Raw genomic sequence first — 12,439 nt, 5'->3', positions numbered from 1 at the left:
CAGCTGCTAGCTCTTCCATGTCTAGTGGTGGCTGGGTCGACAAGGCATCGATGCGGGATAGTGCATCAGCAGCAGCATTTTCCGGCCCATGGACGTGTCTGAGATCCACAGTGAACTCGGAAATGAAGCATAGTTGACGGATCTCCCGTGCAGTGTAATTGTTGTGATTGCGATGGAAGGCAAACGTCAGGGGCTTGTGGTCTGTAACGACGTAAAAGTCCCGGCCCTCCAATAAATGACGAAAATGTTTGATGGCGAGGTATACCGCGAGGAGTTCTCTGGCAAATGTACTGTATTTTGCTTCCGGTGGCTTTAATTTTTGCGAGAAAAAACCAAGGGGCCGACAACCGGATACGTGCTGCTCGAGAACGGCGCCAACTGCCACGCTTGATGCATCGGTGATGAGACGAATTGGGGCATCAGGGACGGGATGTATGAGCATGGTGGCGTCTGCCAGAGCCTTCTTGGCAGTGCCGAAGGCAGATGCAGCGTCCTCGGTCCACTCCAGTGGCGCAGCCGGGTCTTTCTTTTTAGCCAATAGGTCGGTCAAGGGCTTTAGGAATGTGGCACACTTTGGAAGAAAGCGGCGATGGAAGTTTAGTAGGCCCAGAAATTCTCGGAGTCGCTTCAGTGAAGTCGGGGGTGGAAAGTCTTGAATAGCTTTCACTTTGCTGGCGAGTGGTTGGATACCCTGTGGAGTGACAAGGTGGCCTAGGAACTCTATTGTAGCGACGCCGAAGAGGCACTTATTGGGATTAATTACGAGGCCGTAATCATCCAGGCGGTGGAACAGGGTGCGCAGGTGGGCTTCATGCTCAGGGCCGGATGAGCTTGCTACAAGGAGGTCATCAAGGTAGGCAAATACGAAATCGAGACCTCGCGTGACCTCGTTGATAGTGCGCTGAAAGGTCTGTGCCGAGTTGCGCAATCCAAAAGGCATCCTCACATATTCAAACAGACCGAATGGGGTGGTGATGGCCGTCTTCGGAATGTCGGCGGGTTCTACAGGAATCTGATGGTAAGCCTTCACTAAGTCAATCTTAGAGAAGATTGTGCACCCAGCCAAATTTGACGTGAAATCCTGTATGTGAGGAAGTGGATAGCGGTCTGGTAAGGTGTGGGCATTGAGAGCGCGGTAATCCCCACATGGTCTCCAGTCGCCAGGATCTTTCTTCGGCACCATGTGGAGTGGCGACGCCCAGTTGCTTGAGGAAGGCCGCACAATGCCGAGTTCAAGCATGTGCTCAAACTCACGGCGGGCGATGGCAAGGCGTTCTCCAGATAGTCGACGGGGTCGTGTAAAAACGGGAGGTCCAGTGGTCACAATGTGGTGAGTGATGGAATGCTTCACCGGTGACTCTCTGGTGTGCAGCTTCGTGATGCTGGGAAAGTCGGCGAGGATTTTTGCATACGGCGAAGCAGGTGTGAGAGCTCGCAGTCCTGTTGACGAGGAAGTACAGAGTACACCGTTGATGGAGAGGCGGGTGTTGAGATCAATGAGGCGATGAGCATGCATGTCCACAGCAAGGTTGAAAAAACTGAGGAAGTCAGCTCCAATAACACCTTGCGAGACATCAGCGAGGATGAAAATCCAGCGGAACGTACGGCGTAGTCCAAGGTCAAGTGTAAGAGAGCGTTGACCGTATGTGCGAATGGCGGAATTGTTGATCGCTTGGAGTGGGCAGGTCTGTTCGTTGCGACGGCGATCTGCACACGAGGCCGGTATGACGCTAACCTGGGCTCCTGTGTCGACTAGGAAGCAAGCGCCAGTGACCTTATCAGAAACATAGAAAAGGCGGCATGAATTTTGACCAGTACCACTTGCCGCCGTCAGTGGCCGGTCGTCGCATTTCCCGACCAGGAGCACGGGCGAGTGCACATGCGAGCAGAGGCACCGAATCGGCGGTGGTACCAGCACACGGTTGAGGATGAGACGTCCCGCGGCGCATCGGTTGACCGAAGTTCCGGAGAACGTGGGGGCGTCGACGAGCGACTGTGTATCTGGAACCTGGATGACGGTCGACGATGCGCAGGTACAAAGCCATCGAGGCGCCTGACAAGGGCGTCCAAACGGTTCTCGATGCTCGCGAGCGCCGGGTCTGCAGCGGTGGCCGGTGGCGGTGCGGTAACGGCGTTGAGGCTATGTGCCCGCGAGTAGTCCGCCACTCGGTGAGCCATTTCAGCGAGTGTGTCTACTGGGACATCTCCTGCAGCCACGAGGACCGGGACCATGCTCTGCGGTAAGCGCTGGAGGAACAACTCACGCAACAGCTTCTCCTCTTGAGGGGCAGACGGGCCGCCAAGGAGCTGGCGCATGCGTCGCAGGAGCTGTGATGGGCGACGGTCACCGAGCTCTGTGGCCGTGATGAGCTGTTGGAGTCTGCTGTGTTCGGACTCAGACTTGCGGGAAATGATAGCTGCCTTCAACGTGTCGTAGGGATGGCTCGTGTGCGGCGACGCTAAAATATCAGCTAAGTCGTCGGCTACGTCTGGAGGTAAGCAGGACACCAGATGCCAGTACCTGGTCTGTTGGCTGGTGATTTGCCGTAGACGGAAGTGCGCCTCGACCTGCAGAAACCATGTGCTGGGGCTGTTGGGCCAAAATGGTGGCAGGTTGACATGTTGGATCGCAGCGACCGCAGCACCGCTAGGTCTGGCGTCTTCTTGGGCGTCAGGAGCGGTAGGATTGGTGGTAGAGCCGGCGGGATCCATGCGGGATGATCGGGGCTGCGTGTTCTTTATCGGGTCACCATTAACTGTCGGAGCTAACGCGAGAAAGATCCAGCCCTGACAGCGTTCAGTTTTCGAACTGATTTTTTATTATTGCGTTGCACCCGACGCGCGGCCGAATGCCAACTTCTTCTTCTTTGCCGAGCGCCGCATTCTGAGGCGCTACAAAAGTATCTCGTCTCCCGGATCAGAGAAATTGCAACCTTTCTCGACCTCACGTGCATCCGGGATCGGCCTACCTGGGACCAAGCAACGATTTGATGTGATTTGATGATCATGCGACGTCGTGCTATATGATTTCATGAAGACGTCATAACATTCGGCGATCTGTGAGGTGTTGATTTTTTCATCAAATGTGTTGATGCCGACAGTCACTTTTCCTGTTTAAGAAGGCATCTAAGGCTTTAGCCTTAAAACAAAGTATCTTGGCGGTGCTGTATTTCCGCAAATACACAAATGGCAAGTATGCTAACAACTGCGCTACACCGTTTCGTGCTCGCGCTTTGTTTTCGTTCACGGTCACTTTCGCCTATGTAGGATTTCGGCTTCAGAATATGCAAATGACTCGAAAGCAGCACCCTGTCCCTGTACTGTTTCGAAAAAAATTACCCTATCTCCGACTAAAGGGAACCATGTGGGGATGCGAAGCAGCGCTGGGTGTTCACTTGTGTTTCCATTGTTGCTCCATTAGTATGTTTCCGTGTATATTTCATTTGTGTGTGGAGCAGTGTATATGTTGTGTACCGCTTATGTTACCCCCCAGCTCGATGTTTCCGTTGCGCTTCGGCTTCGCGTTGCCTCGCTGCTTGGAGGTTATCTCGTTAAGAGAAATTCCGCAGCAATGTACAATGCGTAAGCCTTTACATGACGACTCAGCGAGAATACTGCCCAGCCCTGTATCACCTAGATGATCATCACTACAAAAACAAGTACGACAAGCATCACTTCGCTTGCCGGCGTTGTCGGTTACGTTCAGCTTTGCGAGCGTCCATAGCGCCGCTGCGAAGGCGAGTGCAACGCGAGCGAGCACGCGCCGCATTATATACGAGCGCACAGCTGCGGCGGAGAGAGAGAAACGGGAGAGGAGAAACTAAGTGGAGGTAGCGCTGACGCCACCTGCTCGCGCTTAGGCGAGGAGAGGGCGGAGAGTTGGCGCCCGCACAGTGGGAAGCGGACGCGTGAGGGAAGGAGGGACACAGCCCCGCGCAAAAGCTGCTTGGCATCTGAAAATGTATTTACACTATGTAGAGAGGATAAATTATGCGTGACATATCAGTGTTCAGGGACAAATGTTCTCAGAGGAATTTTGTGAGGTGCTGCTGGAGCCAGCATTTGCAAGCAATATTCTACCTATCATGAGAGAGGGCCAGAAAAACCACACAAGGAAACAGTGCAAGCTTTATTCAAGTACATCATTAATATCTAATCAAGAAGAATTTCCAGGAAGGGCATACATGACCTTTCACCAAGAAAAAAGATCCTTTTGTTTAACTTGACCGAAAAGCGTTCTGAAGAAAACAATAACCCAATATTATAATCGAATGTCTGCTGTTCCCCGGTTTTGAAAAGATCCGTTTAAGCCCTCTATAGTTCCTGTGACTCCTGTCTGATTGGAATGACCAACAAATCTACATGCAATGACTGTAGCGGCGAAGAAACGATCTCCCATCCTCTGTGTGAGTGTCCTCATTTCATTGCGCCGAGACAAGAACTCTCGTATGCGCTTGATAAACGTGATAATCGCCCTCGGTCGGAACAAAGGCTTTTGGGGCCTTGGCCGAGTCCGTCGTCAGCACAGAAGGCTTTGAAAGCATCAGCACGCTTCTTGCAGACATCTGGTCTTAGAGAAAGAACCTAAGCAGTGTCGTATTTCCCTTTCCTTTCTTTCTCTCTCTTTCCTTTCCTTGCTCTCTCCTTTTTTGTTTGTTTTGTAACATCTCTTTTCTATCATCTTTTATCCCCCTTACCCCTTACGCCAGCACAGAGTAGCCAGCCGGTCTAAGAACGTTCTAACCTCCTTTTCTTTCCGCTTGTTTTTTTAGATGCGAAGTATCTTATGGCGGAGTTCAATCCGGTGGTGGTGGTGGTGGTGGTGTGCGGCGTGACCACCCTTAGTGCGCATGCGCATACCTTCTCCACTCCCCCTCTCCACTTCCCCTATCCCCTCTCCCTCTCCAATTCCCCTCTCCCGTTCCCCCTCTCCACTCCCCTCTCCCCTCTTCTTTTGCACTCTTCCTCTGAAACGCGGGCTAGACATGCCGAAATTCTCTCCTGCGCAACGCCGCGATGAGCACCAGCGCATGCGCGTCCCCTCCCCCTCTCTCTCCTCTCCTACGCTGCCCCCTTCTCGCACGCCTGCCGACCGCGTTCCCCGCTCGCCCTGTGAGAAATAACGGCCAGGCTAGAGGGAAGACAAGACGCGCGTAGCGTTCCTCTTCGCGTTCCACGACGCGAGGTCGGTAGCATGCCCAAAGAACGCCAACGGAACGCCATCGTGCAAGTGCTCCGGCTTCGCATCGCCTCATGGTCCCCTTTAGCGGGAAATGTGTGAAGAGGTGTATTGGTCGTTGAAAGACGTAATGGTCGTCAGCGGCAAGCAAGCGAGAAGAAGCGTCCAGAGGCACAGCGGCGATCCGAAACACGAGCCGAGCGAGCCGAGCGTTGGCGATGCTGCTGGATGGAGGCGCATCTTCTTCTTCACAATCGCCCCCGCTGAAAAAGGAGCCATCCTGGCGACCTAAGAACTTTCAGGTAGAGGCTCATGGTACGGCTTGAGGCGGGAAACATGGACGATGTCACGTCCACGCCGGCGCATGTCATCCGATCGAGAAACTGGCTCGATAAGAAAATTAACTGGAGAGGTTTTCTCCAAGATGGTGTAAGGGCCCTCGTACCTTGGAACGAGCTTAGAGGAGAGTCCCGGAGTCTGGTATGGGACAGAGAGCCATACGAGAGACCCTGGGGCATAGCTAGGGTCTGGAAGTGAAGTGCTGCGGTTTTCTTTCTGTCGCTGCTGCTCTTGCGAGGTAAACGTGCGGGCGAGCTGGCGGCACTCTTCGGCTTGTCGAGCAGCTTCGGAGACAGGTGGACACTCGGAAGCATCAGGACGGTAGGGAAGTAGAGTGTCAATAGTATGTGAAGGCTCGCGTCCGTAAAGGAGAAAAAAAGGCGAAAATCCAGTAGTTGTTTGTATCGCGGTGTTGTATGCGAATCTTACATAAGGGAGAACACGGTCCCAGTTGGTATGGTCAGATGCGACGTACATCGAGAGCATATCACCCAGGGTGCGGTTAAACCGTTCCGTGAGCCCGTTAGTCCGCGGGTGGTATGCTGTGGTTGTCCGATGAATGACGTGGCATTCCGAGAGCAGAGCTTCGACGACCTCGGAGAGAAAAGCGCGGCCTCTGCCACTAAGGAGCTCTCGAGGGGCGCCATGTCGAAGGATAAAGTGACGTAAAATGAAAGAGGCGACATCCCGAGCGGTAGCGCTAGGCAAAGCGGCAGTTTCGGCGTAGCGTGTCAGGTGGTCCACAGCCACGATAATCCACCGGTTGCCATCTGCGGTCATTGGAAGGGGACCGTAGAGGTCAACGCCGACGCGATCAAATGGCTTGACAGGGCATGGAAGCGGCTGCAATGCGCCGGTGGCACGTAAAGGTGTCGATTTGCGTCGTTGGCAGTCAGGACAGCACTGCACGAATTTCCGCACAAAATTGTACATGCCGCGCCAGTAATAGCGATGGCGAAGGCGCTCGTATGTCTTGAACACCCCGGCATGGCCACATTGCGGATCGTCGTGAAGAGAGGCGCATACTTGTGATCGCAAGCTGCGTGGAATGACCAGTAGCCATCGGCGGCCATCGGCAGCGTAGTTGCGGCGATGAAGCAGTTGATCGCGGATGGTGAAATGGGAAGCTTGACGACGGAGGGATCGAGATACAGGAATGGTGGATGTTCCACATAGATAGTCAAGAAGAGAAGCGATCCACGGGTCACGACGTTGTTCGGTGGCAATGGAGTCGAGATCGAGAGATGACAAGGGGTGGACGCATGTGGTTGCGCACGCTGGATCTGGCGGTAAAGGTGAGCGGGAGAGGGCGTCAGCGTCAGAGTGTTTGCGTCCGCAGCGGTATACGACGCGAATGTCGTACTCCTGGATGCGAAGTGCCCATCGCGCTAGGCGGCCAGAAGGGTCCTTCAACGTGGCGAGCCAGCAAAGCGCGTGGTGATCGGTTACTAGATCGAACGGGCGGCCGTATAAGTACGGCCGGAACTTTCCGAGCGCCCACACCAGAGCCAAACACTCTTTTAGGGGCGAAGCTCCTTAAGGCGGCACCCGTTCGTCCCTCGTAGTCGTCGCAGGGGGAGGTTACTCCGTATACCTCCCATAGGACGTCTTAATTCATGACGTCAGCGCTGGCAGCGCCAAACGTCCCTTCAGTTACTATCCTGGCGGCTGGGATTCAGAAGCTCAAACTGCAGAATGGCGGCGCACACGGTATGCGTCGTCATGGCAACACCAGCCGCGCCTCGCACCTCCTCTCCTAGCTCTCTCGCAAGCGCCGTTTTTTATTCTTTTTGTTTTGTTTGCGTGCGCGTGCTGCGCAGCCTCCTCCCCCACTTTTTTTCATGAGCCCGCTCGCGCGTGCTGCGCCGGCGTTTTTTTTCTTTTTTGCATCCGCTCGCGCGTGCTGCGCCGCGCGTTCGTTGCGCGTTTGAATGTACGCAATTTGCAATCAAGCATTCTGAACACACTGCAGTCGTGCAGCATGTGCCAGAACGCAAAAGAATGAATTGCACTCACAACACAAAATATCTTTGGTCTCGTTTTATTGTCCTCGTTTCCGAAAATCAACATTTTCATCAAATGTGGTGCGACAGAGGTTCAGGAGATTAACAGAAGTGATGAACAGGAGATTCACATAGACGTGTTCATGACCACTAAACAACACAAAAGGTATCGGCAAAGTTAAGAACTTAAAGAACAGTGGAATAAAAAAACAGCATAACATTAGGGCACATACTAAAAAACAATTTTTATACTGACAAAAGTGCAGAAGAGCTTCTGATATATGCGCACGATATTGCACAAAATTATCATAACTAACAAAATTGAACATTCACTGCAATGCAAAAACAATGAAAGCAGTTGAATGCCTAAAAATAGAATAATCATGTAAAGATCATTTTAAAGATGTGAAAACGAACTCCACATATACCACAACTAATATTGGCCGCACTTTATTGACTACATTTCCAAAAACGTTGATTTTCATAAAACTAGTGATGATAAACGCGAAGAAAATGAACAGATGGTATCGGAGGATTCATGGCATCTCTTCTTGAAATGCGCCGATTCTGCAATTCTTCAGCTTTTCTCTGGGCGCACCAATCAGCTGTTTGGCGTTCCGGAGTACTTTAAAAACGCTTCCGCCCTGAAGAAAAGGAACAAGTTCCAATCAGATGAAGAGCGCCGTCGACTCGCGCAAAAGTGAATTCGTTTGTTCGTCTCAGAGCAGCACAAGTTTTTATACATTTACCTAGAGCCTTAGAAACGCGGTTATAGGCGATGGCGAGTAATTAACCGGAGATAAATGCAAAGCACACATTCAAGCACGCGGTTCTGTGAGAGTTGTAAGCCTGTAACTATATAGTTACGTCGCATGGGCTTCATGTCCGCTGCTTGTTCGTATAACGATTTAAACGCAGCATCGTGCCCGTTTCGAATCAGTCATTTTTGAAAACAACAACTGTAGCCCCACTGCAGAGAACAGCTACTCGGTATGGACGTCAATTCAAACTGACACAATGAAAGCCGCAACTCAAAGGGCACGCTCACCTGTTGTTCTTTTGGGGGCCGGCACATATATTCCGGGTCGTGTTCTGGAAGTATTCGAACAACAAAGCACTATGCACGAACATCCCGAGTCGTAAAACATCGCGTCGCACAAGCACACAGCGAGCGCGCACCGTCAAACGGACGAGCAACGACGGCTAACGCACGCCTTACCAACGCCAGACACGAAACTTTCCAACGGATTTCAAAGTCGGCGGCGCCAGCAAGGCGGCGGAAAGCGCGCCTCCCGGAGGAGAGGGAGTTGATCCCGCCAGAGAGGGGGTTGAGGAGAGTTGGGAGAAAAGAGACGGAACGCAGATTTTAACTCTGATCCCACTCCATAGATGGCGGGTCAATTTGCCATACCAGTCACGTGGGTTTCTTTCACTAGCCTGGTCGTCGTGGTCGTAGTAGTGAGTAACAAGTCTTACGCTTTGACCTCCAAGGTGGTGCCGGTGGGAGATTTCTCCTGTGCGTTGTTGAACAATAAAAAATTCGCAGCGTGCGCTTTAACTAAAAGCCGAATTCTTCTGTCTCTCATTGCCATTAGCAGCCATTGTTTACCTCCAAGGTAGTGCCTGGTGAGATTTCTCCTGTGCGTGATTAAACAATAAAAATTTTGTTCAAAACGCCGTTGATTGACGAAATAAACCAACGAAAGACGCCAGATGTTTTGTAAAAGCAGAACGAAAGAAAGCCAGATGTTTTTCTTAAAGTGTAGTAGTAGTAGTTATATGCAGCCACCTCGCCCGATCGTCAACGGGCGAGGTGGACCGGCAACGGCGCGAGGACCCTGCCGTACGAGAGTTAAATCACACTAAAAGACATACTTTGCGGGCGATACACTCTAGTGAGCTTTCAACTTTTCGTCTTAATGTACATGATAAAGAAATTATTTCTACGAAAAACGCAAGGCACACCTTGAGCAATATGTTTGGTTTTGGGACGCTAAATGGAACCATGAGGCGATGCGAAGCCGGAGCACTTGCACGATCGCTTTCCGTTGGCTTTCGTTGGGCATGCTACCGACCTCGCGTCGTGGAACGCGCGTCCTGTCTTCCCTCTAGCCTTGCCTTTAATTCGCACAGGGCGAGCGGGGAATGCGGTCGCTCTTGGCGCTCTTTCGCTCGGGAGCGGACTTCTTCCTTGCATTTCACCGATCACAAGTGATAATGAAGGGACCACGTAAACCAACAGTACAATAAAAGTTTGATGTTTAATATATACACGATGTTTCACACTCTTTATATTATGTACTGGGCGCATTTCACGGAAGAGTTTCACGGTTTACAGATGATTCCCTCCGTAGCTTCGCCCCACTCATCATCATTCACCCCGTGGATATGCTGTGATTTTTTTTTTCAGTCACGCTGTAATTCGTTTCGGCTTTCGTCAGCGTGCGACTAGCGTAGGCGACGACGTATTCGGAATAGCCGGGCTTTCGTTGAGCGAGGACAGCGCCAAGCCCGACCCCGCTGGCGTCTGTGTGTACTTCGGTAGGAGCCGTCGGATCGAAGTGACGAAGAATAGGTGGGGAAGTGAGCAGGCGGCGCAGTGTAGCGAAGGCTACGTCACATGCAGAGGACCAGGAGGAGAGGTTCACGTCGCCGCGAAGAAGCTGGGTTAACGGTGACATGATGGATGCAAAATTGCGAACAAAGCGCCGGAAATAGGAGCATAGACCTACAAAACTTCGAAGTTCCTTCATGGTCGTGGGCTTAGGAAATTCCGCGACTGCACGAAGTTTTGCAGGGTCAGGTAATACGCCCTGTTTGGACACGATGTGGCCTAAGATGACGAGCTCCCGGGCAGCGAAGCGGCATTTCTTGAGGTTAAGCTGAAGGCCAGCGTTGGTCAGACAAGTCAAAACGTGCCTGAGGCGACGGAGGTGTGTAGGGAAATCATGGGAGAAAACCACGACATCGTCGAGGTAACACAGGCACCTAGACCACTTTAGACCACGTAGTGTATTATCCATAAGTCGTTCAAACGTAGCAGGCGCGTTACAAAGTCCAAAGGGCATGACGTTAAACTCGTATAGGCCATCAGGTGTAATAAACGCAGTCTTCTGGCGATCGGCTTCAGCCATAGGAACTTGCCAATAGCCAGACCGCAAGTCCAGTGACGAGAAGAATTCTGCTCCGTGAAGGGTGTCAATGGCGTCGTCAATGCGCGGCAAAGGATAGACGTCCTTGCGGGTTATCTTATTCAAACGACGGTAGTCCACGCAAAACCGGATAGATCCATCTTTCTTACGCACCAGTACGACAGGAGACGCCCAGGGACTGTGCGATGGTCGAATAACGTCTCTACGAAGCATGTCTTCGACTTGGCTGTTGATGACGCGGCGCTCTTCAGCGGAGACGCGGTATGGTCTTTGACGCAGCGGCTGGTGTAAACCGGTGTCGACGTAATGTTGTACTTGCGACGTGCGGCCCAGTTGAGGTTGCGACACATCGAAAGAATTCCGGAACTCGTGCAGAAGAGCAAGTAGGTCAGCGTGTTCGGCAGGGGTGAGGGTATCGGCGATGGCACTGGAAAATATATCACTGGATGACTCCCCGAGTGCCGACAGGGCATTTGGTGTGTCGCAGCAGTCATCCGGGACGTCAACCAAAGACGAAGAGTCGAGATCTTCCACGTGGCCGAGACATTCGCCTGCAAGCAGCGTGACAGGTGCAGAGAGCGGATTCAAGACGAATATATTGCTGCTGCCGGCGGCGATGTCAATCGTTGCGAAAGGTAGCGGCAGAGCTCTACGACTCGTGAAGACATCGGACGGCGTGAAAAAGACTGTAGCGTCGGTGTGGGCGTTGCAGGAAACAGGGACCAGTGCGAAAGTGCCAGGCGGAATGTCGGTATCCTCACGAACGAGCAGCTTGGGCGGCTGATGAAGAGCGTCAAGTAATGGGGCGTCACACAATGGGGAAAACTCAACTTCGGCGCGTGCGCAGTCGATGACGGCATTATGGCGGGATAGGAAGTCCCACCCGAGGATGACGTCATGCGAACAGGCAGAAAGGACAATGAACTCAACGATGTAGAGATTGCCTTCAATGACCACTCTTGCAGTGCAGGCTGCGAGAGGCGTCACTTGCTGCGCGCTTGCGGTGTGGAGCGACAGTCCCAAAAGCGGCGTCGTTACCTTTCGTAATACACGGCAGAGATTAGCGGCTATGACAGAAACGGCGGCGCCGGTGTCCACAAGGGCAAAAGTACGAACACCTTCAACAGTTATGGCGACCACGTTATTTGGGGAGGAGTGAGGGCTTGGACAGTTCGGAGATGGCGCAGTTCTTGCCTCTTGAACTGCGGCGTTTAGTTTTCCTGGTCGGAGGGTCCGGGCCGGCGACGCATGGGGGACGGCGATCGCCGCCGAGGAGATGGTGAGCTCTGCGGCTGGAAGTCAGGGCGGTGAGTAGGGGCATCGCGCGGTGATGGGCCAGGAACGTATTGGAGGAAGGGCTGGCTTCCGGCTTGCGACGAGCGGGCACGGTCGCCGAAAGTTTGGGGGCGACGGCGGCAATAGCGGGCGACGTGTCCAGGAGTGTAGCAGGCGTAGCAAATCGGTCGATTATCAGGCGTCCTCCATGGATTGGCGATTGTCGGTGCTGCCCAAGTGGAAGGATAGACAGGCGGTTGCGTGGGCTGCGAGTGCGTAGTGTAAGGTGGTTGCGGAAGCCTACGCAGAACGTCAGCATACGTGAGGGGCGCGGCTACAGGCTGCACGGCTTGCGCATAGGCGACAGGAGCGGCCACAGGCTCCGATGCACGCGCGTAGTGAACAGGGCTGGATGGAGGCGGCTCGCGGCGCGCAAGGGGAACAGCGTGGGCAACCTCCTCCGAAATAACAGTGCGGAGCGGGGTGGGCAG

At 53.0% G+C, this 12,439-nt stretch overlaps 1 long non-coding RNA gene across 1 annotated transcript; it reads right to left on the bottom strand.

Moving 5' to 3' along the window:
- Positions 1-7,946: 7,946 nt before the first annotated feature.
- LOC125760079 (uncharacterized) lies at positions 7,947-8,764 on the bottom strand. The gene is made up of 2 exons (XR_007417740.1): positions 8,570-8,764; positions 7,947-8,165 (listed from the first exon to the last, which is right to left on the bottom strand). It is a non-coding gene; the product is annotated as an uncharacterized LOC125760079 (long non-coding RNA).
- Positions 8,765-12,439: the final 3,675 nt, after the last annotated feature.

This window comes from Rhipicephalus sanguineus, chromosome 10, assembly GCF_013339695.2.
Source record: "Rhipicephalus sanguineus isolate Rsan-2018 chromosome 10, BIME_Rsan_1.4, whole genome shotgun sequence".
In the NCBI taxonomy this organism is placed as follows: Eukaryota; Metazoa; Arthropoda; class Arachnida; order Ixodida; family Ixodidae; genus Rhipicephalus; species Rhipicephalus sanguineus.
Note: the sequence above shows the minus strand (reverse complement) of the source record. Positions and strands in the feature narration are given on the sequence as shown.